Source organism: Triticum dicoccoides, chromosome 4A (genome assembly GCF_002162155.2).
Source record: "Triticum dicoccoides isolate Atlit2015 ecotype Zavitan chromosome 4A, WEW_v2.0, whole genome shotgun sequence".
NCBI lineage: Eukaryota > Viridiplantae > Streptophyta > Magnoliopsida > Poales > Poaceae > Triticum > Triticum dicoccoides.
Genome location: NC_041386.1, coordinates 352,828,358 through 352,854,045, shown reverse-complemented (window position 1 = coordinate 352,854,045; position 25,688 = coordinate 352,828,358).

Sequence of the window (25,688 nt, the reverse complement as noted above, 5' to 3'; positions counted from 1 at the left end):
GCCTATGCCGCGATACCTACCACATGCTATATCATGCCTCCCATATTTCCATGTCAAATCTCTAACCTACCTTGTCCTAGCAAACTATTGTTTGGCTATGTTACCGCTTTGCTCAGCCCCTCTTATAGCATTGCTAGTTGCAGGTGAAGATTCGAGTTTGTTCCTTGTTGGAACATAATTATTGTTGGGATATCATTATTATATCTTGTTTACTCTAATGCATCTGTATACTTGGTAAAGGGTGGAAGGCTAGGCCTTATGCCTGGTGTTTTTTACCACTCTTGACGCCCTAGTTTCCGTCATACCGGTGTTATGTTCCTTGATTTTGCGTTCCTTACACGGTTGGGTTATAATGGGAACCCCTTGAAAGTTCGCCTTGAATAAAACTCCTCCAGCAAGGCCCAACATTGGTTTTACCATTTGCCACCTAGCCTCTTTTCCCTTGGGTTCGGCGGACTCAAGGGTCATCTTTATTTTAAACCCCCGGGCCAGTGCTCCTCTGAGTGTTGGTCCAACCTGTCAGCTACCGGTGGCCACCAGGGGCAACTCTGGGCTGGCCTACCGGAACCTTGCACAATCCGGTGTGCCCTGAGAACGAGATATGTGCAGCTCCTATCGGGATTTGTCGGCACATTCGGGTGGCTTTGCTGGTCTTGTTTTACCATTGTCGAGATGTCTTGTAACCGGGATTCCGAGTCTGATCGGCTCGTCCTGGGAGAAGGAATATCCTTCGTTGACCGTGAGAGCTTGTGATGGGCTAAGTTGGGACACCCCTGCAGGGTTTTGAACTTTCGAAAGCCGTGCCCGCTGTTATGGGCAGATGGGATTTTGTTAATATTCGGTTGTAGAAAACTTGAAACTTAACTTAATTAAAATGGATCAACCGCGTGTGTAACCATGATGGTCTCTTTTCGGCAGAGTCTGGGAAGAGAACACAGTCTCGTGTTATGCTTGAACATAAGTAGTCTAGGATCACTTCTAGATCACGACCGTGCTTTGCCTTCTCTTCTCGCTCTCATTTGCGTATGTTAGCCACCATATATGCTAGTGCTTGCTGCAGCTCCACCTCATACCTTTTACCTACCCATAAGCTTAAATAGTCTTGATCGCAAGGGTGTGAGATTGCTGAGTCCCCGTGATTCACAGATTACTTCCAAAACCAGATGCAGGTGCCGATGATACCATTCCAGGAGATGCGATTGAGCTCAAGTGGGAGTTCGATGAGGACTCAGGACGTTACTACATTTCCTTTCCAGACAATCAGTAGTGGATCCCAGTTGGGGCGATCAGGTATCTTATGCATTTGGGGTTGTGTTTATTTTGGTTCCGTAATTGGACCTTGATTGTATCTGGGTGATTGTAATGTTATATTTATGAATTGTGTGAAGTGGCGATCGTAAGCCAACTATGTTCCTCTTTCTTATTTACGACATGAGATGTGTAAAGATTACCCCTCTTGCGACATTGCCTACAATGCGGTTATGCCTCTAAGTCGTGCTCTGACACGTGGGAGATATAGCCGCATCGTGGGTGTAACACCCGCTGGGTGCATACCCCACATGTCGAAGCAAGTCATCTGCTTCACGAAGGCCTAACCGTTCGAGCATAGATACAGGAGGCACTTGTCTGCTGGGAGCGCGGCAGGTGCCGGGTCGCCCGTTAGGAGCTGGAGCACCGTCTGCAGCATCTTGGAGGGAAGCGAGGGCACCTGTAGCCTCATGGGGTCTTCAAAGAAGGCAAAGGCCCGCATGAGGCGAGAGTGGCATTGAAGCGGGGCGATGCGCCGCCGGACAAACTCCCTCACCACCATCGGTGCCATCACCCTCTCCTTCTTTAGCTCAGCCAACCTGGATCAGATGCGAGCGAGCCGCCGATCGACAAGCTTCGAGTATCGCCAGCCGGAGCTCGGATCCGTCGGCGCCCGCGGGAGCTGGAGGAGGGGGCTATATGTGGTGGCATCCACATACACCCACTACTCCAGGAATCCCGTCGCGTCTGGACGAAGCGTGAAGTCAATGCCGGAGCCAGGCACCGCCCGGAGCGACACGCATGCTGAGCATTGTCTGCTGGCGACTAGATGAAGCGAGAAGAAATGGCGGAACAAGGACACATGTTGGGCGATGCCCACAATGGCCTCGCACAGGAAGGCAAAAGCGGCAAGGAGCACAATGGACCCGGGGTCCAGATGCAGCGCATGCATATGTTAATGTGAGAGCACGATATTGAAGAAATCAGAGAAAGGGGGGACCAAGCCGGCCAGGAGGGCGTGAAGATGGATGGGGATCTCAGTGGCCGTCATATCGATCTAGGCCCGCGAGGGTGGCCAGACCACCGTCACCTTCCACTCATTGGAAACGGCGGCAAGGGTTGGCTGGACCTCGTCCAACCCCTCCTGATTGATCACCAACGACCGGCCAAGCACGGGCTCGAAGCCAGGAGGGGATTCAGCGGGTGTGTGAGTCTTTCCCCTCTTCTTCGACCTCAGAACCATGGCAGCGGAGATGGATCAGCGCCGGTGCAGAATATGGAAGGGGAGGAGCCAGCTCACAGGAAAAGAAGAAGCGGAAGATAGGCGCGGCGGGCAATATTGGCTGAGTCGCGCTCGCAACAGGCAGCCATCAAGTCGAACAGTTGCCGAGGCTGCATGGGGAAGTGGATACGCCCACGTCCCCGTCAAGCACCATGCGTAGACTAGGGTCGCAGGTGGTTGGGGCCTGCGGCACTTCGCCCTTGCCCCTTGGCTTCGCCTCAAAGCCAATTCTGAGCGTGACTTCGGCCTGGGGGCTACTGTCGACGTTCTGGGAATCGAGGTATGTAGACTTGCCTGCCTGCAACCCACGGTGTGGCTCCATCGATGGCCTGGTACGGCCCATCTTCGGCACCAACAACACAAGACCCTCGCGAGGGGCCAAGCCTCGCGAGGCGGACGATGCCAAGATCTCCAGAAGGAGCGGCCTCCTAGGCTGGCTCCTGAGGAGCGGATATTTCCATGCGATCCTTCACCTTGTGAGGTTCGGATGACGCAAGCCATGACGACCAAGCCCAGGGGGCTCCAGCGGGAGCAGTACAACATGTTTCCTCTTTGGTGCTAAAGAAGCAAGCGTAGACGCGGAGTCCCGATGCATCAACCAAAGGGTTCCATTTCCATGCAACAAGAGCAAGACAGCTAGGACGGCAGGATGGAGGTCATCGCCGAGCCCACCACGGCGTCACGACCAGAAGCTTTGCAGGCGAAGACCACCTTTTGTCAGGATAAGATGTACTAGTTGTATCTCTTCAAATTTGGCCATTGTGGGATCCCTTCCCGCCTTCATTTTGGAGGAAGAGGACCAAGGCCACTAAAAGTATAGCCTAGCCACCACCATGGATGGGGACGGATCATTGAGACCACCCTCACCAGCTCACACAAATGGAAGAACTCACCTCTTGAGGTTGTTCTACCATTATACTAGTTCATCCTCAGCCTACCTCGAGGCTAATCCACCACAAGGCAGGAGTAGTGTTTTACACCGCAAGGTGGCCCAAACCTGGGTAAACTGTTGTGTCCCATTTCCTTCCAGTTCTTCGACCTAGGCCGTGAGATCGACGAGTTGGCAGACTGGGGAAGTTGAGTTCTCCGCATGCACCCTAGAGTTCGAATCCATCTTGGGTCTATGGAGCCCCGAATCCGACAAGATGTCCTCGTCAGCCAGCTGAGAAGTGAGGCGCTCTGCTACATTGACCAAATTCTCTTTCCAGAGGGAATGTAGCTTCTACAACAGTTCATGCTTGTTTTCAACATCCTTTCGGAGGGTTTCCTCAACTGCAAGTTTCTCCGACAAGGCCCTCTCCCGCTCTTTGGCAGATTCGAGATTCCCCTCCAGGCCGGCAAGCTTGGACTTCAGGTCCCTAATTGTGTTGTTGGTTGCAACTAGTTCTTGGCTCTTGGACGAAAGCTGCGTCTGCAGCACCTCTAGGGTGAGAGCTTCTTTTCTGCACTTCGGCATGAGGATCTCAATTTATTTGCCACTGCCGGTGAGCTCCTCCCTCAGCTTGCCTTAATTTCGGCATGAGGATCTCAAGATCTTCTTTGGCGGTGGCGACGGCTGCAGCTTCATCAGCAATTTCGTTAATCTTGGCAGTGCTCTCTGAGGCTTTGGCTTCGATAGCCTGCTTGTGGTCGTCCACTAGCTTTTGGGTCCGCCACTTGATAAATTCCTCAATATGTTCATCTTTTTCGTGGAGAGCGGTGACGATAGTCTACTCCCGAGCGGCAAGGTCTCTCTCCTTGGTGTTGAGCAGCATCTCGCACTCTGTCAACTTGCCGTCACGAATTGCCACTTCCCCTTTGACAGCAGCAAGTTTTTCCTCTTGCTTTCTAAGGTCACGGGACTGCCCATTATACCACGCGTGCAGTTCTGCCGCCTTCTCCTTCAGTTGCTGGTTGGCAAAATCCACGGATTTGTGCTTTTCCTGGACCTTGTTCCACCTCTTGCCATACTTCTCTTGAACACCCTTCAACCCAATGGACATGGCTTTCAAGAAAGCAAAATCCTCAGCTTCATTGGTAGCATCATCAGCTTCTATGGATCTTTGGGTCAAGGGGAGCAAGATCTAGGAGATTCTTCTTCAAAATTTGGCCTCACGATACCAGCTGAACTATGTGCTCCGGACACATGTTGAGGGGTGTCCAACCCCATACTGCTTGTCGGGATCTATAAAGTTGCTGCTGCTGTTGTTTGGTTGGTGGGGGCTAGCGTTACATCAACAATGGGCACTTCATCCACGTCTATCCTGGCAGTATCAGGCCTGCTGCCGTGGGACCCCTCCGGTTCCTCAGGAGCTTCCCTGATGTCCCCAACAAGGACCTCGCCTTCTTCGAGAGAAGTTTAGACTATGAACTAGGGCAAAAACCAAGAGCAAACATGAGATTCAAACTATAAGTCAAAGACAAGAAAAACAAGAATTCCAAGGAAAGTGCACAATGATAAGAGGGTTACCCATTGATACTTGTTGTGGAGGGGCATCTCGTCCCCTAGCAACTTGCATTGCCGATGCACTGCCCTTGACAACCCCCGTTGTCTAAGTGGCACCAGTGCAAACAGGATCATCGGTGGAGGCCCTTGTCCGAGACGCACTCTCCTGGATCACTATTGACAGGGATCCCATGACGAGATTCGCCTCTTGGCGTTCCTCTTCGTGGTGGACCTCTCCCATCTCCTGGACAGGTTCAGAGAAACTAACCTCAGTACTGGTGCCAGCCGTCTGGATTGGTGACATGTTCTCGCTCGGAGGGCTAGGCCGGGGGCTGGCAACCATGGCAACAGCCGCTGGCGTCCCATGCCCAACAATTGTCGAAGAGTCGTGACCTGCCGAAAGCTTAGCCCGCCTCGCCCATTGCTCAAGTGGTTCTTCATCCCTGAAAGGCGGAAGAAGTTAAATCAGAATAGCAGATAGGCAAAATCGAGGCTTGATTGAAAAGGAAAAAGGATTTACTTATTCTTCGTCAGATTCGATGAGGGCGTTCATGTCATATTGAGGAGGCGGAGGAGTTTCTCTAGTCCTCTTGATGACTGCTGGGGGTGTGCTTGTCGGCTGAGGGGAAAGTTCTTGCTAAGAGGATAAGGGCTTGGATTTGGATTGTCGGGCGGGTTGCCGCCGTACCACCTCTTGGCGGCCAGTTTTGGTGGTTGTCTTTTTTGTCATGGGGACAGCTCATGATGGGGAAGTGGCCACCAACTCTTGGCTAGCCCTGCTTCGGAGACCATGCTTTGGGGAGACAGGCTGCAGTAGAAGTATGCACAAAAGAATGGATACGAACCTACAGGGACCTTGGGGCCTAGAGGGATGACTTTAGGCCTCCTTTGGTTTGGAGGAATTTCATAGGAATTATAGAGGATACGATTCTTATAGGATTTTTTCCTTTAGAGCCCTTTGGTTCCTAGGAATAGATTCCTATTCCTACATAGGATTGGTTCCTATCATCTACATTTCATAGAAAAATAAAAATGAGCCTAGACTCAATGGAAAATTCCTTTGGTGTCAACAAATTACATCTCATTTCCTATTCCTACTCATAGGATTTGAGATACATGCCATCTCATTTCATACAAAATTCCTATTCCTACGATAATCCTATCCTATGAACCAAAAGAGGCCTAGGGGCTCCGTGATCCTCGGTTTCCCTCCCCCACATGTACACGTACCTCGCAATCAAAGCGTTGCCAAACAATGATGACAGTGAGAAAACCACATTCTCTGTCCGCCACTTCTCCATTTCCTCATGTTCCTCCTTTTTCATCTCCGACCTGGGGTCGAGCGCTTGGATGCCTTCTTCCCCTTAGTGCCAGCCTTATTGGGTGCCATTGGGGCACAAGTGAGCAGGGAAGGGGGGATTAGGTTGAAGTGAGGATCGGTGGCAGCGGCGGCGAGAGGCGAGGGAAGTTCAAATGGGGGAAAGAAGATGAAGCGGGGGAGAACATGAGCGAATGAGCAGCGCCAGCTCGCAGTTACCTTTTTATGGGGAAGGCACGAGGGGGTTGGCTCTTTGCTATTCACCCTAGCCCCGCCTTTTGCGGGCGCACCACCGCAAGTAACTGTAGCAGTCCACATTCCATGACCCCCGTTTAATACGCGGATTGTACGTGTGTCAGCAGGATCCGTCATGATTATAGATCGTAGCAGAAGATTACAATAGTTGTTCAATGCCACGTGTGCCCATGCATGTTTTTGGGCCTAGCCCAACGACTCCTTGAATGCGTGTATGGCCCAGGCCCGGGGGCTCCTATTGGTGCACTAAGAACTGGGTCCTTAGTACCCCGGACTTATGCAAGGACAGTGGTAGCTCCCTGGCAAGGGGACTTGCCGGAAGCAGCCCCGACATCAAGGCCAACAAGTTATGAAGCATATACCCAAATCAAGAGAAGCATCTCTTTGAGGGATCAAGGAGAACATCAAGAAGACCATGACTTGAAGAGAAGAACAATACAGAGCATTAGAAGCAGCCTTTGCCAACAAGGCGAAGGCCCAGCAAGCCCATGGCTAGCAAACCCCCGCCAACTACCAGCGCTCCACTTCACTGGCTAGCTGGTCGCAGATCAATGAGGTGTCGAGTCCACAAGTTTTTTAGGCAGAGTTTGCCAGCACATGTCGGTACGCTAGAAGGAAGAGTACTTTTATCGACACCCGTCCAAATGGCGTGTCAAGATAATAGGAGTTAGCTATGCAAGCGGTGTGACATCCTTGTTGGGGCTTGTCCTCTCTAACACCTAGCGATGCATTTAATGTTTTTCCTAACCAGCAGAGTTAGGTATGATAGCACTATTTGCTATCTAATCATTATGTAATTACCCATTTGCCACTATGGTAATCCATTGAGGTCCTTGGCAACCTTTACAAGGGACCGAGCCCATTCAAACCCCATGCAAACATGCACATGTAGCTGCCCCCTCCATGTGTCTTGTCGGGGGAGACAGCTCCTTATACTTGTCACTACTTCAGGATGATCCAAACACGTAGTTGAATCAGACACCCATCGACGATACTGTGTGAGATGCATCAATCACAAATAGTGATGTAATAAACCATCAGAAAAATGCAAAACATTTGTGTTGGCGGTGACATCAAACACGGCTCATAATGGAGTTGCGTTTGTGATGAGTGGCAAACGGTTAATCCAGAAGAACTGGTTGCAGTGATGCAGAACAAAAGAAATGGGCAGCCAGATGAGGGTGTGTGCGATATACGGCATACCGTTCACTAGGATGAACTGTGTGTGATTAGGCAACACAATAGAAACAGTTCAACTGAACAAGATGTGAGTGATACACGGCAAATAGGTCTGTAATCAGAAATGTGTGCGAAGACCAATAATAACACAAAGATTGCTTCTAATAAGCCGTGTGATTTGCTTTCTCTACAGAAAAATTATATATAGATATATAGATATATATATATATATAACTGAAGTAAAAATCCAATTACATAAGTGACTATACAGATCATTCGCACACACCTCAATAAACAATTGTATGCATTCTATACTAGGAGAAACGATCGTCTAGTCATCTACTTCTTCTGACGCTCCCGCCACTGCTCTGTGGCTCGATCCCTCGTCTAGGGCAGGAAGAAGACACTCCCTCATGTCAACGATCCGCCTATACATCTCGTAGCTTGTGTACGCGTCCTTGGCCACGTACATAATGTGTTGTTCATCTAGTCTCTCATGCTAGGGAGTTCTTTTGTTGTTGTCATTACCTCAGACCTTGTAGTGGTCCTAGATGTTGACATGATTCTGGCATTTCAAGCCCGAAACCTTGAGTGCTTTTAGATCATTGGTGGTGTCCACCATAGCGAAACTGTAGTCGGAGCTGTTGATAAACCTAGAGAAATGCTCGCAAGGCCTTGTGGCCAGGTGGTAGTGGTAGACGAGGACGTCATGTACCACGCACAACTAGGCAGCGACAACCTTCTAATCATGCCCGGCACGACCGATGGTGTACACAAGGTCGAAGCCGACCACTTGGTACTTGTCCTCGGCAAGCAACTGTTCCATAGTTTGGATGGAGCTCTCCACCGAAAGTTGCTCACGTGGGTGTCCACTACATGATGCATGGTGAATCACCTGTGGTTATCGTCGTTGGCCGCTGGGAGTGCCATTGGAGCCACGGGGAGCGCCATTGGAACCGCTGAATGTCCTCTTTTTATGTGTCACCGTGGATATGCTTATTGTGTCATGTGGTGCGGGAGATGAAGGTAAATGGTCGCGGGAATAAATGGAGGCCAAGCCGCCTGGATTCTCGGCATGTCCGCATGGCAGTTTTTGCAGTGGGTGACTGCATCGTCATGCCGCGCCGACGCAACCACATGCACACGAATGTGAGTGATCTTGTGTCGGCCCCAAGCAAAGGCTGCGTGCATGGAGGGAGGAGGGCAGAGCACCCGAAGGGACACAAGAGCAGAGTGCGCGCGGCGGGATGTCAGTAGAGCGCGCCGCGGCAGCCTCAACCTAGAGCAACCACACACATAGAGAAGTTGAGTGCGCAGAGAATGATCGCCTACAAGCCAGCTGTTAGTTGCGTCGCTGCGTAGAGAGCGGTTGTGTGCTACTACCTCAATCTTGGTTTATTAGTCCCTTTTATATTATGTGCCATACTTTGCCCTTAAATTTAACCAACAAAATGTTAATGCAAGTTATAAAAAAATATAATTGGAAACTATGTTCAAATACGAATCCAATGATATAATCTTTGTTGACATGCATTCTATTTTATTAGTTAAATCCAACTTCTAAACCAAGACGGGGGTATAGTAGGTAAATAAATTCACAAACTTTTTTTATTAACTGTATGTGTACGTGGCCTTTCGTCCTCCTCTCGCACGTCTTGTCACCCCACTGCCGCAGACGACATACAGAGCAAGCTTGCGCAGCGAGCGGGGGCGTTCTTTTGGCCAAACGGTGGCTCGAAGTGGCGCCAATAAATCGTCGATGAGACCATTCCCGCGCAACCTCGCAGGTTCCCATGCAACCTTCCCGCCCGACTCGGTGAAATCCCCTAAATCCCAATGCTTACTAGGTTGCTATATAAACCCTCACGGCTAGCGAGTCCTTCTTCGCATTTACCCATCCCTCCATGTAGCTTACCTTGTCTACTTCTCCCACAATCGCCAATGGCACTGGTTCATCGTCGCCCAGAGGACAGCTCCAGCTGGGGAGCTACACTGCGGCGGTGGCGCAGTCCCCGATATAGTGTAATGCGCGTGGCGTCACGGTTGGGTGTGCGCGGAACAACCACCACACGCTCCACCACCGCTGCCCGTCAGCATCTATTGCCGGTTCCCGTTGCTGCCACCCCACCGTCGAAAGCCAGGGCTATTGCCCGCTCCGCCGCCGCGGCCTTAAGGCGGGAGGTTGCCATCGTGGCCACCACCCCACTGCCGTCCACCGTGTCCATCACTCGGTCCGCCGCCGCGGCCCGAAGGCGAGAGGTGGTGGTCGGGGCCGCCACCTCATCATTGGTCATGGTGGCTGCTAGCCCACCGTCGACCGCCGGGGTCATCACCCGCTCCGCCATCGCCGTCCGAAGGTGGGAGGCGGAGGTGGAGGCCCGCACGTGCGTCAGCGACCTTGCGCGCTACACTGAGTTCCTGCGGGAGGAGGAGGAGCACCTCGTCGAGCATGCAAAGAGCCTTACTATTGCCGTGGCTGCAGCACACGCCGCCATAGAGGCGAGGAATCAGGAGATCTACGACGAGAACCACCGCTTCAAGAGGGGTCGTCTGGAGCGGCAGAGAACGTTCGAGGTGGGTGTCACTGAAGGTGCAGTAGCGGCAGACACGGTATTGCAGTTGTCCAGCTCGTCGGTAGGCTCCTCCTCCTCTGCCTCTTAGTGAGCCCGCTCGGCAGAGGAGAGGCTGCCGGAAGTAGTACAAAGCCCCTCTGTAGTACTAGTAGTATTTAGGGGCTATTTTGTTCAGTTCATCTAACTATATATGTGGTGAAACTGTACAACGTACTTAAAATTAGCTAGTATATATAGTTGAACTAGCTATTTCAGTACATGGTTGGCAACAATTGGGGAAAAGTTTGGTCGGTTCAGCTGTCGAGTTGGACTGTTTGTATAAAGAACAACTGCTTAATCTATGAATGAACTCTATTCTTAATTACTAAATTTTAGTTGCAAAAACTAGATAGTGCTAGTGATTTTTAGCTGCATATTTTGACAATTCGTAGTATTACATCGTTGATAAATGGCAATATTACTAGATCAACAAATGTTAACCTTTCCAGTTTGACAAATGGCAATATACCCAATATGACATATGCAAATCTTACCAAATTATTTGTACGTGGTTGCAACGGGTCATCCAAAACAACCGTTTGCGTTGAAGGGATGTACAAATTTTGCTCGACATATTTTCTCTTGGCTTAGCGCCGAAGTCTGGCTTTGCATACCATATTCAACCTAAACCATTTGCGTTGAAGAGATGCACAAATCCTGCACTTCGAATTTTCCTTTGACTTAAGGAGGATGCCCTTAGCTCTCACTTTGCATACGGGTGTTCTATCTAAAACGTTTGTGTTCAAGAGCTGAACAAACCCTGCTCGGCACATTTTCCCTTGGCTTCCTGGAAAAGCTGTCGGTTTGCATACAAGTGTTCTAACTAAAACATTTGCGATGAGTGTTTTATATTTAAAAACCATTGACGTTTTTTGCAAAATAAAATCGTTTGATAAGTCTGTACATTAAGAGAGAAAAATGCAAGTTCTTTCAAACCATATCTTTCATTCAGTCACACTATGAACTTATATTCATATGATCGAGATACAGTCTTAAACCCAAACAAACTATTTCCGGCGGCGGCGAAGGCGGCGCGTCGCGCCGGTGTTGTCGTTTTTGTCCTCCGGCACGCCGTTGTTGAAGTCTTCAAGGCAGCATAGAATGTTCTTCACATGGAAATCAAACATCATGTCATCGCGCGATCGATGAGCGGGGTGCTGGAGGACGGCAACTGGCGATGCTGCAATGTAGCGGTCAACGGCAACGTCCCTTGCCATTGACGGGGTGCAGGAGAACGCACGGGGACCGGCACCGCGGTGGGTGGAGGGGCATGCATGGGCACAAGCACTAGCGCTGGCATGTACATGCGCTCGTGCGGGTCCTCGAAGATCTCGCTGATGCCCGCGGCTTCCAGCTCTGTGATAGTGCTCGGCGACCAGCCCGTCAATGCTACGGGGATGGTCGCTGGCGCGGGCGTGGGGATGGGAGCTGGGACGGGCGCGTGGGCAGCAAGCGCCGCAGCTAGCTCGTTCCGGGCTATGTACATCAGGCCTCATTCCTCCTTATTTTCTATCTCCTCCGGCTCGAAGTCGAATTCACCAAAGTTGAAGACTAATGGCAGATGATCCTTCTGCTCCATGGCGTTGGTGGAGGTCTTCGAGGGGGAGGGGAATGGGAGGCGAACAGTAAGGCCGCCCGTATTAAATTGTGACTCGGGCGCCATTAATTGAGAGGATGCGAGTAAGGCGGGCGATCATGGAAGTCAAAGGGCTCGCTTCCGAGTGAGCCTGCACAACATACAGCTCGCACGCTTCTCGGTGAGCCTACGCATTGAAGGACAGCTTGCACGCCTCTCTATCAGCCTGGGCACCGGACTGTGCTCCCACGCCTCTCGTTCAGTCAAGCAGCTGTCATCACGACACCTCCTATAGCCATTAAAACTAAGACACATGGCATGACATGAATGGTTAACAGAAGGCATGCAATTTAAATTATACAAATGTTTGAGATATTAAAGTGGCAGCTATTTTTTCAACATGCCTTTGTTGGTTGTTATTCGAGTGTGCCTTCTCTCAAAATGGACACAAAAAATGCCACGACATGTCGGGTGCCATTCCATGATAGCATGCCAAGTTTCATGAATTTCAGATGAGCTTTAGATTTACTAGAATTTAAAATCAAAGTATCTCAATGTTTTGTTGGCAATCAACACTGTCGTGGTGTTTGAAATCCATTCCCATTTCTTGCATGGGACCTAAGCATGCACCCAAGGATACACATTTCATATGTCAACCCATTTTTCTGCATTGGAGCATGTGCATGTAGTTCAAATTGAGTTATGCACGTAAAATGCCTAGAAAACCTAGTTAATGTATAAGTCCAAGCAAACCCTGAAAAATCCCAAAAATTAACACAACACTCCTGTCGTTCTATGTTCACACTAGAAAAATTTTGAAAGCAAGAAGAGGCAACGGATATCGTTTCATCCCCAAGGGTGGAACGTTCCCTACGGAAACCATAAGGCTTGTTGTGAGAAGCTCTGGTTTGTGAGAACCTTATACCCCAACCTGCCACAAGGTGGGACAAACTTTTTACCACATCATGTTGATGCCGCTCCATGATAGCATGTCAAGTTTCATGAACTTCAGACGAGTATTGGATTTAATAGAATTTAAAAACCATGTATGTCAATGTTTGCGGTCAAGTGATGGTGTCAAGGTGTTTGACATTCATTCCCAATTCTTGCATGGGACCTAAGCATGCAGCCAAGGACACATGTTTGATTTTTCAAACAATTTACATGCACTAGAGCATGTGCCTGTAGTTCAAATTTGAATTATGCACATAAATGCATTGAAAACTCAGTTAACGTATAAAAATGTCCAAACGAACCCCAGAAAATTCCTAAAATTAACACAACACTGATGTTGTTCTATGTTGACACTAGAAAAAATTGAAATCAAGAAGAGGCAATAGATATCGTTTCATTCAGAAAGGTGAAACGTTCCCTACCGTAACCATGAGGCTTGTTGTGAGAAGCTCTTGTTTTGTGAGATGCTCATATACCCCAACCTGCCCCAAATGGGACAACATTTTTACCATGGCATGTTGATGCCGTTCCATGCTAGCATGTCAAGTTTCATAAATTTCAAACGTGTTTTTGATTTACTAGAATTTAAAACCCATGTGTCTCAATGTTAGCACCCGAGCGACGATGGCAAGGTGTTTGACATTCATTCTCATTTCATGCATGGGACTTATGCATGCAACAAAGGACACACATTTCAATTTTGAACCCATTTATATGCACTGGAGCATGTGCATGTAGTTTAAATTTGAATTATGCAAAAAAATGCAAAGAAAACTCAGTTAATGTATAAAAATATCCAAGCAAACCTCGAACAAATCCCAAAAATTGACACAACACTCCTGTTGTTCTATGTTGACACTTGAAAATTTTTGAAAGCAAGAAGAGGCAACGGATACCGTTTCATCCCGCAAGGTGGCACGTTCCCTACCGAAACCATCAGGCTTGTTGTGAGAAAAGCTTTGGTTTGCGAGAAGCTTATACCCAAACCTGCCCCAAATGGGACAATATTCTTACGACGGCATGTCGATGTTGTTCAATGATATCATTTCAAGTTTCATGAATTTCAGACGAGTTTTTGATTTACTAGAATTTTAAAACCATGTATCTTAGTGTTAGCGGTCGAGCGACAGTGTTAAGGTGTTTGACATTCATTTTCATTTCTTGCATGTGACCTAAGCTTGCAACCAAGGAAACACATTTGATTTTGCAACCCGTTTTGATGGACTGGAGCATGTGCATGTAGTTCAATTTTTAATTATGCATATAAATGTCTAGAAAACTCGGTTAACGTATAAAATGTCCAAATGAACCCCGAAAAATTCCAAAATTTAACACGACACTCCTGTTGTTCTGTGTTGACACCAGGAAAAAAATTGAAAGCAAGAAGAGGCGACGAATATCATTTTGTCCACAAAGGTGACCAGTTTCCCTAACGGAACCATGAGGCTTCTTGTGAGAAGCTCTGGTTTGTGAGAAGCTTATATCATAACCTTCCCCAAATGGGACAATATTTTTTACCCGAGCATGTTGATGCCATTCTATGATAGCATGCCATGGTTCATGAATTTTAGACGGGTTTTGGATTTGCTAGAATTACGAAAGCAAGTACATCAACATTTGCTAGAGAGCCACGGTGCCGTGGTGTTCGAAATTCATCCCCATTTCTTGCATGGGACATAAGAATAAACTCATAGACCCATATATGATTTTACAACCCATTTTGGTGCACCGAAGCATGTGCATGTAGTTTAATTTTGAATTGTGCACCTGAAATGGCTAGAAAACCAAGTTAATGTATAAAAATGTCCAAATGAACCCTGAATAATTCCAATGTTTTGACGACACACATATAGTTACATGTTCACTACAGATAAAAGTTCTAGCAATTCAAACACCCTCCTTTGCTGCTGTGACCCCATTATGTAGTTCAATTCAAGACAACAATTCAAGTAGATCACACACAGTTTATTATCGACAACCGTGTGAGATGCAGTACAAAATATCTTGGGGCACTGTCAGAGTATATTACACGTATGGCTTACACGAGAAAGTGCATCGGCCACAGTCCATAGCCGGCGTGTCAAGCACACTAGCTCCCTCCCCAAATATCATTTCACTGTTCAATCATCGGCGGTGAAAGATGGGGACGTGCACCCGCGTCGTGAGGGCAACTTTGGTGGCCCACTCCGGCAAAAGTGCGGCCGTAGCCGCCATGCGCGTGCTAACAAGCTGCATCAGCACGGCCGCAATCTGCGACCGGGCGGCAAAGGAAGTCCAAATGGCCATTGTTGCTTCTTAGGTGGTGGCGGCAACATCTGCCTCGGGATAGCAACTGGAGAGAGCGGCACCACAGGTGTCCGTTCTGCAGCAGCGGCCTTAGCCCTGATGGAGGCCACCCATGGCCATTTCGAGGCCACTCACGCCCAACACCTGGTAGTCACCACGCAAATTGAACGAAGCTTCTTTGACAACGGTCCGCAAACCACGGCTGGAGAGTTGGCAATCGCCGAGAGCATTCGAGCATGCATCCGTTCCTCTGTGGCATACCTTGCCACGATGAAGCCCGTCCAAGCCCATATCATAACCGCCCACTCCCATCTCATGGCGGCCTTTTCCAAAGAGATGGCGGATGCAGATGGCGAGATGCTTGCTGAGTATGGTGCGATGGATGCCATCGAGCCCCTTCCCCAGGAGATCGTCAGGCACGAGCTGGACATGGAGCAGGCGGCAGAGATCGCCAAGTAGCAGCCGGGGTAGTACTCTTTTTTTAATTAAGACCGTTGGTCTTTAATTTGTGTTGGAGTAATGTTTAGGTCACTTAGCTCTGTTTAATTGCTAAACTTGCCCAATTAAGAAGTGTGCGTGTGTTGTAGTCTCCTTTGTGTACCCACAATTATGCAATGGCGTGGATGACCACTTTAATTAGGGAAATTTGGACCAAAATTTGCACGTTCAAATTCATCACACACGAGGTAATCTATATGAATCATTGTGATCTTCATGTATCATACAAAGTTTCGAATAAGGGAGCGTGTCTGATGACACTTTGCTCACTAGTTTTTTCACTGCACCGATTCGAAATTTTCAGCTTCCGCGGAAATTTCTACCTCCCCTCCGCCTCCCCCTTACCAAAATCCACATTTCCCGTACTTTCACCTTCCTTTCTAAGTTGAAACCTTCACTCCTTGGTTGCAACGCCTCCTCCTTGCTGGCGACCCTCGTTCACGCTGCTCGGCCTTGTCGATCTAGGTAGGTAATCCACACCTGACCCCCATCCTCCTCCTTCCACATCCCACATGCCCCGACTGCCGGTGCGACACCTTCCACCCAAATCACCAACCCCTCCCCCAAATAAGTGCCACCCTAAGCCATGGTGCACACAGTATAGACAGGAGCTCAAGGAGCATTTGGCAGCAGAAAAGCAAATCGTGGCCGCAAGCACGGATGAGATCGCGATGGCTGCCATTCGTGCCGACCCCCAGATCTTGGAGGAGCACTTCGCTGCAGAGGCCACCGTCGACGCCTCGCACACCGATGCCGCGACATGGTTGGCTGCTTTGAACGACATTCCGTGTCATTTTCTTGAGGCCACCATTGGTGCCTTCGACAAAGACTACAAGGTGTTTTCTCAGCGTGCCCATGCTTACCTCAACTCGAGATCCAGCAGGTTGGTGCCTCGAGCGGCTCAGGCAACTCCCCACTATGACGACGGCAACAATGATGTGAAGGCCTCGCCATCTTCGATGTCCAAGGAGCCAATCATCATCGATATCTCTAACGATGAGGTGTATCTTGTGTTATTAGCTCACTATAAGCAACTATGTTTAGTTTGTTAGCTAAGCCAGTTAAGCATGCTTGGTTTACCCATTGCATGTGCTGCTCTTACCTTTCCTTAACAAATTCTAGTGAATTGTCCTATCTACTTTTACCATGCAATCTATTTGCTCGAGTGTATATGTTCTATTTGTCGTGCAATGTGGTGCTCACTTATTAACTGTTTGGTAAATTAGTTGTTGTGTTCAGTTAACTGTTTGGTTTAATTCTGCAATTGTAATGTTCAATTCATCAGGGTGCAATTTTGTATTGTCTTCCATGTGAGAAATAAATCAAATTTATCTTTACAAAATACACGAGAAACAAATACAATTGCTTTATTTCCAAGTTGTCAAGCATGCATGGTTTGGTTAACTGTCTGATCTTCTAGTATGTTAGATATTGTGCAATGTGGTGCTCAGTTAACATTTGGTTCATTTGTTGTGGTGTTTAGTTAACTGTTTGGTTCAATTCTACAATGCGATGTTCAATTGTTCTGGGTGCATTTTGTTATTGTATACCATGTGAGAAATAAATCGAATTTGGTTGTACTAATACATGAGAAACAAATAAAATTGCTATATTTCCAAGTTGTTAAGCATGCTTGGTTTGGTTAACTGTCTGATCTTCTATTAGGAGTATGTTATATTGTGCAATGTGGTGCTCAATTAATGTTTGGTTCATTTGTTGTGGTTTTTACTTAATTGCTTGTTTCAATTCTGCCTTGTGATGTCCAATTGTCGTGGGTAGAATTTTGTATTGTTGTGAATGTGAGGAATAAATCGAATTTGGCTGCACTTAATACATGAGAAACATGTACAGTTGCTATATTTCCTAGATCTTAATCATGCTTGGTTTGGATAAATGGGTTTTCCATCTGGCTCAAATTAATCTGATGAATCCGAATGTGCTTATTTTTCATCAACATATTTTACCGATAGCGTGCGAACCCTTACCTACCCTGATCACTAACTACCTTATATGTGTTGCTAGGAAACAATGGAAAGCAGTGAGGTTTCCAGTCGTTGTTCAGACATGCATGGTCCTTTGTCTAATAACACAATGTTGTGCAATTGCATGAACCATTCTAATATTTAGGTTTTTAACAATTTGGTCTTGCACATGTAGGTCCCGCTGTCAGAGGTTTTGACCCACTGTTCTCCCCTTTTTGCATGTGGGGAAATGAGTTGTCCATGAATATCAGCCAAGTCAAAAAACTCAGAAAGATTGTTAGGATAAAGAAATTAGCGACAAAAAACAATAATACCTTTATCTGCACAATGAAGAAGACATTAGTTCACTACAAGATGGTACTAATTGTTACACCTTATCTTTTTAATCCCTTTGCGCCATTTCAAATCTAGAGAAGATATTTATGCATATCCTTGTTTTCAGGCCTTTCCAAAATAGTTCACTGATGATTACCTCTCAAACCACAAGTATAGTCAGGAGGCGAGGAAGGTATTCATACAACACCCACGTTTCAATATTGAAGTGTTCCTGCAGAGGACGAAGGATGGACGATCAATCATCCAAAGGCAATGGCCTAAAGTTGCAAAGACCTTCAACATCAATGAGGGCTCAATATTCGCCTTCCCCTTTAACAATTTTCCAAATGAGATTCATCTGTCCATGTACCGTCTACGATGCTAATTTCGAAAGGTTATAGATATTGCATGTGAAACTTGGTGCTGGTGCAGTTCTGTAATGGGGTAGCTGTGATGAAGCTATATGATGTTGTACTCTGATGTATTTCAATTATGAAATCCTGCTTCCTTAATACAAAAATGAAATATATTGTGTGCTTAATATGAAATGTCAATTGGAGTAATAAATGGATTATTAATAATAGGACAATTAGCCTACTAATGGCTGATTAGCCTGCTAATTGGGTTTCTCTATTGCAAACGGTTATTGAGAAAACACCATGGGAAATGACCTCAGGCAACACACATAGTTAATAGGAATAAACTATGTTGGATTAACGAACAATCGCACGCGACTTCCTCTTGAAAACTGTTTGCATTAGGCCACCTTGCACAAATATTTGCCACATAAAAAGTGCGTGTGATGGAAAGCCTATGCCACAATTTCTTCTACGCATCGTGTGTGATGCATTCAATAACACAACTCGTAAAATTGTAAAGATCATCTGCAATGGCAACGCTATCACAAATGATTTAATGGGGAAAATTGTGTGTGATGTACATGCAAACAGAAAAGTTTTCCTTGGAGTGACTATGTGGGATGTATACAAACGAAAACGTACTTCTTGGATTGACTGTGTGGGACGTACATACTAACGAAAATGTATTCCTTGGATTGACTGTGTGGAATGTACATATGAACGAAAACGTTTAGCTGGGACTGACTGTGTGGGATGTACGTACGACTGGAAACAATTTGGCCTGTATAATTGTATTTTTTAATACAACTATACCTATAATCATATTTGATCACTCGCTCGTCTCACACGACCTCATTTTGCTGAGCGTGTGTGGCCGGAGGGCCTATCCCTGATGGTTTCTAGGTCATGTGGGAAGGACCCCCTATCACCCACACTCACTTGGCGACGGTTCCAAATGCCGTCGCGGAAAGGGGTTAAAAACGTTTGTATAGCACCTCGCTATACTAGTGGGAGTAATTACCGGGTAAGTAGCCCTGACGGCGGTGCCACGTCGGCAGCCACCTGGGTAGTCGCTGCCGGGAGCTCGGGAGGCCGCGGGAGCCCCAACCGAGGGCACCAGGCGGCGGCCCACACCCGCGCACACCCCTGGTAGGCAATAGTTGACCGCGGGGTGGCTGAAGCTCGACGGGAGCAAGCGGAGGGCAGCGGCAGAAGCGGTCGGGCGTGGCAGGACGCGCGTGCATGCGTCGCGGCTCGCGCTAGAGGACTGCCAGGCGAGGTTGGGGGTGCGGGCATCGGCGGCCAACGGTGACGCGCGAGCAGCAGCGTACAGGGACGACGACGAGTGGCAGCTGGCTGGGGCAGTGATGTTATTTAGAAGATGCAGCAGCGGCAGCGCGTAGCGACAGTAGCAACAACACAATGCGAGGGGGAAAACCAGGTGTGCCATGGGCACGACTCGGGCGAAGGTGGATGCGGCCATGGCGCGCACGCGGAGCGAGCCACGGCCATGTGTAGGAATGACAGTAGGTATAGAGGGGGGTGATTAGACTACTTAACTAAATAAAAATCTAAATTTTTCCCAATTTTAGTTGTGAGCAGATTTTAGCAACTAGCACAAGTCAAGCAATTAACCTACACATGCAATTCCAAGAGTGTACCAGCGGAAAGTAAAACATTGCATATGAAGGTAAAGGGAAGGGTTTGGAGAGTGCAAACGCAATGAAGACACGGAGATTTTTGGCGTGGTTCTGATAGGTGGTGATATCGTACGTCCACATTGATGGAGACTTCAACCTATGTAGGGTAACGGCTGCGCGAGTCCACAGACGGCTCCACCCATGAAGCATCCACGAAGAAGCAACCTTGTCTATCCCACCATGGCCATCGCCCACAAAGGACTTCCCTCACTCGGGTAGATCTTCACGAAGTAGGTGATCTCCTTGCCCTTACTAACTTCTTGGTTCAACTCCACAATCTTGACGGAGGCTTCCAAGCGACACCTAACCAATCTAGGAGACACCACTCTACAAAAGGAAATATATGTTGTGCTGATGATGAACTTCTTTCTCTTGTGCTTCAAATGATCATCTTCCCAACACTCAACTCTCTCACGCAGATTTGGATATGGTGGAAAGATGATTTGAGTGGAAAGAAGCTTGGAGAAGGCTAGAAATCAAGATTCCTGTGGTAGGATTGGAATATTTTGATCTCAACACATGAGTAGATCGTTCTCTCTCAGAAAATGTATGCAGGGAGTGTAGGCACATTCTGTCGGTGTCCTGCGAATAGGGGTACCCAGACTTGCTTGCCTGCGGCCCAGGGCGTCGCTCCAACAGCGGTCTGGTATGGCTCATCTTCATCAGCAACCACTCAAGACCCTAGCGAGGGGCCAAGCCTCGCAAGGCGGACGACACAAGACCTCCTCAGGGGCAGCCTCACTAGCCTGGCTCGAGAGGAGCGGAGAGATGAAGGAGAGGGGCAAGTCGTGAGGTTTCTGTGATGTGAGCCATGACGACCAAGGCCAGGTGGGCGCCAGCGCGCGCAGAGTACTGATTGCCTCTTTGGTGCTAAAGAGGCAGGCACAGGCGAGGAGTCGTGAGGCATCAGGAAAAGGTTTCCATATCGGTGCAACGAGACCAAGACCAGCAGGACGGCAGGACGAGGGTCATCACGGAGTCCACTATGGTGTCACCCCTAGAGCCTTTGGTAGGCGAAGACCACCTTTTGTCAGGATAACATGTAATAGTTGTTCCCCTTCAAATTGGTCATTGTGGGATCCCTTCCCGCCTAATATTTGGGGAGAGGACCCGGGCCTTTATATATAGGACTGGCCACCACCGTAGGGAGACATCTGATCTTGGACTGATCCATTCCACCAAGGCCACCACACAAGCTCACCAAGCTCAAGAACACCTCTCCTCAGGAGGATGTTCTTCCATTGTACTTGTTCATCCCCAGCCTACAAGGCAATCCACCACACCACACTAGAGAAGGGTATTACACCGCACCGGTGGCCTGAGCTAGTATAAACTGTTGTGTCTCTTGTTCCTCAAGTTCGGTGAGCTAGGCTTTGAGATCGTTGCGAGAGTGTGAGCTAGGGGGAGAGAGATCTTCGTGCGCACCCCATAGTTCGAACCTCAAGGGTTTTGCCGGAACCCGTAATCCGACATTTGGCACACCAGGTAGGGTGCACCAAAGTTCCACTCCTCTGTCGGCTCCGCCTCTCCGTCCGGTCCCCATGGCCAGCGCTGCTCCTCCGACTGGATTGGCAGGCAACCACGGCGGAGCTAGGGAGCTCAGGGCCTTCACACCCGCCTTTCGGCGGGTGCAGTGGCCGCACAATTCAAGCCAGAGATGTCGCCTCGCTATGATGGCACGATGGATCCGTCGACCTTCCTGCTGGCATACGAGGAGGCCGTCTTGGAAGCTGGAGGCGACGACAAGGTCAGGGCCAACTGGTTCCCCGTGGCCCTCGCTGGCGCCCCGCGCGCCTGGCTACTCAACCTGCTAGGATCCTCTGTGGCCTCTTGGGAGGAGCTGCGCGGCCTTTTCATCGCACTCGCGGCATCGGCGCTTGTCGCTGTCGTGTCCCTCCTCGGCAGCTCGCAAGCGCCACCCTCGGACCGCCACACCAAGTAGTTCTTCCGCCAGATCAGCGCCACCTCTGTGCAGCGGGGAGCCCCTCTAGGATGGGCCGCGCCCAAGGCCGACCTCACCTTCGACTCAGGGGATCACCCCACTACCACTGCCGGCTTGGGTGCGCTCCCAATTCTTTGCACACCCACCATGTACAACATCGCCATGACCAAGACTCTCATCGACGACAGAGCAAGCCTCAATGTGCTCTTCGTGGAAGCATTCGACTTGCTTCACGTGTCGTACGGCCGGCTCTGCCCCACCAAGCCTTTCTCCAGAGTCGGCCGCGGGTCCACCAGCCCCTTGGGGCAAATACGCCTCCCGCGCCAAGCTCATCGACTTCGACATCGCCCGCATCGGCCTCTCGTACAACACCATCCTTGGGTACCCTACTTTGGCTCAGTTCATGGCAGCAACCCATCGGACCTACAACCTCATGAAGATGCCGTGCAGCAAGGGCGTCATCACCGTGGCCCGAGACACCAAGGAAGCTCTGGCAGCCCTCAAGCTTACCTTCATGGCCACAGCGGCAGCGCGCCCGGCCGGTGAAGCCACCCCAGGGGTTAAGGATGCCATGCCGGTGAAGAAGAAGCAGATGTTCACTCAAGACCGGACTGAAACAAAGCAAGTGCCGGTCGAGGAAGGTGGACCCTCGGGAGCCACCTTCACCATAGGTGCCAGCCTCCACCCGGGCCAAGAGGAGGCATTGGTGAAGTTGTTGCACACGAACAAGGAGGTATTCGCCTGGGAACCCAAGCAGCTAGTAGGGGTCCCAAGGGGGGTAATCGAGCATCACTTAAGGGTGTGCCCCAATGTGTGCGTTGTGAAGCAGAAGGCACAGTGACAGTCCACGGAGAAGCAGTCCTTCATCGTCCAGGAAACTCGGAAGATGGAGGCGGCAGGTGTCATTCGTGAGGTACGGTACCCGGAGAGGCTCGTGAACCCCGTCGTCATGTCGAAGAAAGGCGGGAAGGAATGCATGTGTGTCAACTTCACCAACCTCAACAAGGCCTGTCCCCAAGACCTATTCCCGCTTCCACGCATCGACCAGATCATCGACTCCACCGCCGAGTGCGACCTGCTGTGTTTCCTGGACGCGTTCTCGGGCTACCACCAGATGAAGATGGTAGTGGAGGATGTGGAGAAGACCGCCTTCCTGACCCCGTGTGGGTGTACTGCGACACCCGCATGCCGTTCGGACTGCGCAACGCTGGGGCGACCTTCCAGCGGCTGATGCACATCGCCTTGGGTGAGCAGCTCGGGAGAAACACTGAAGCCTATGTTGACGACATCGTGGTAAAATCTTGGGAGGCGAGAACCCTCATTCACGACCTGGAGGAGACCTTCGCTAGCCTGCGCCAGGTGGATTTGTGGCTCAACCCGTAGAAGTGTGTGTTCGGTGTCCCCTCCGCAAGCTACTGGGTTTCCTCGTGTCTCACAGGGGGATCGAGGCTAACCCCGAAAAGGTCAAGGCAATAGAAGACATGAGCAAACCACAAACTCTCAAGGAAATGCAGAAGCTTGCAGGCTGCGTGATCTCGCTGGGGCGCTTCATCTCCAAGCTGGGGGAGTGCGCACTACCGTTCTTCAAGTTGATGAAGAAGAAGGGCTCGTTCGAATGGACCTCAGAGGTAGATATGGTGTTTCAAGACCTCAAGAGATACCTAACTAGCCCACTGGTGATGGTGGCACCTCACCCCCTTGAGCCTCTGGTGCTCTATCTGGCCGCTACGCCTCACTCCGCCAGTGCGGCGTTGGTGGCAGTTTGGGAGGAGCGTCGAGCCAAGAACCCGCAGCGCAATGCTGCGCCCTCAGCTGGAATGGTGCAGTCACAAGACGGCGCTGCTAAGGCCAAGACGATGCCCATAGACGATCACACCCCACAAGACGGCATTCAAGGGCCTGCGGAGGCCCCGATGGGCGACCAGGCTCCTGAGGTCCCCCCACCTCAGCAGGCACCACAACCTCCTGAGGACACAGGCTCCATTGACGCTCCCGCCCTTGTCGATCACCCAGTATACGTTGTCAGCACTGTGCTATGGGACGCGAGAGCATGGTACCCAATGTCGCAGAAGCTCTTACTCGCGCTCCTGTGGCCTCACGCAAGCTATGCCATTATAGCCAAGGCCACCCAATTAAGGTCTGCTCAGCCTACCCCCTGGAGAGGGTGCTCTGGAGCCCTAATGCCGCGGGGAGAGTCGTTGAATGGAACATTGAACTGCAAGCATTTCAGTTGGAGTTCAGCACGACCAGGGTTATCAAGGGAGGCGCGCTTGTCGACTTCGTTGCAGAATGAACCAATGCTCCGCGGCCCGAAGCGGCCGAGAGCCGATCCCTCTTGCTGGGAAATGAAGCACTGGATGGCTGGTTCATGTACTTCGTTGGAGCTTTCTCACGACAAGGCGTGGGGGCAGGCGCTGTTCTCATCTCTCCCACCCAAGACAAGCTATAATATGTCGTGCAACTCTGCATCCAACAGGGTGAGAAGGTCTCCAAAAACATCGTGGAATACGAGGGGTTGATCGCTAGCCTCAAGGCCGCCGTAGCCTTGGGGGTGAAGCGTCTCACCATCAAGGGTGACTCGCAGCTTGATATGTCTCCAACGTATCTATAATTTTTTATTGTTCCATGCTATTATATTATCTGTTTTGGATGTTTAATGGGCTTTAGTATGCTCTTTTACATTATTTTTGGGACTAACCTGTAATGCCCTCGATGCAGCTATATCTCCCACGTGTCGAAGCACGACTTAGAGGCATAACCGCATTGAAAGCAATGTCGCAAGTGAGGTAATCTTTGCAAACAACCCATGTAATACATAAAGGGAAAGAGATACATAGTTGGCTTACAATCGCCACTTCACACAATACATGAATAAAGCATTACATCATCCAGATACATTCAAGGTCCGACTACAGAACCAAAATAAAAAGAAGACTACCCCAAATGCTACACAGATCCCCGATCGCCCCAACTGGGCTCCACTACTGATCAACTGAAACGAAACAACACAATGAACGAGATATTCATCAAGCTCCTCCTTGAGCTCGGTTGCATCACCTGCACGGTAACCTCGGCACCTGCAAACTGGTTTTGGAAGTATCTGTGAGTCACGGGGACTCAGCAATCTCACACCCTCGTGATCAAGACTATTTAAGCTTATAGGAAGGGTAAAAGGTATGAGGTGCAGCTGCAGCAAGCACTAGCATATATGGTGGCTAACATACGCAAATGAAAGCGAGAAGAGAAGGCAAGGCACGGTCGAACAACTATGATCAAGAAGTGATCCTAGAGCAATCTACGCCAAGCATTACTCCGACACCGTGTTCACTTCCCTGACTCCGCCGAGAAGAGACCATCACGGTAACACACGCGGTTGGTGCATTTTAATTAAGTTAAGTTTCAGGTTTTCTACAAATCAGACATTAACAAATTCCCATCTGCCCATAACCACGGGCACGGCTTTCGAAAGTTCAAAACCCTGTAGGGGTGTCCCAACTTAACCCATCACAAGCTCTCACAGTCAACGAAGGATATTCCTTCTCCCAAGACAATCAGATCAGACTCGACATCCCGGTTACAAGACATCCTCGACAATGGTAAAACAAGTCCAGCAAGACCGCCCGATGCGCCGACATCCCGATAGGAGCTGCACATATCTCGTTCTCAGGGCACACCGGATAAGCAATCCGTACAACTAAAACCAGCCCTCAAGTTTCCCTGAGGTGGCGCTGCAAGGGGCTCTAGTTTGGACCAACAC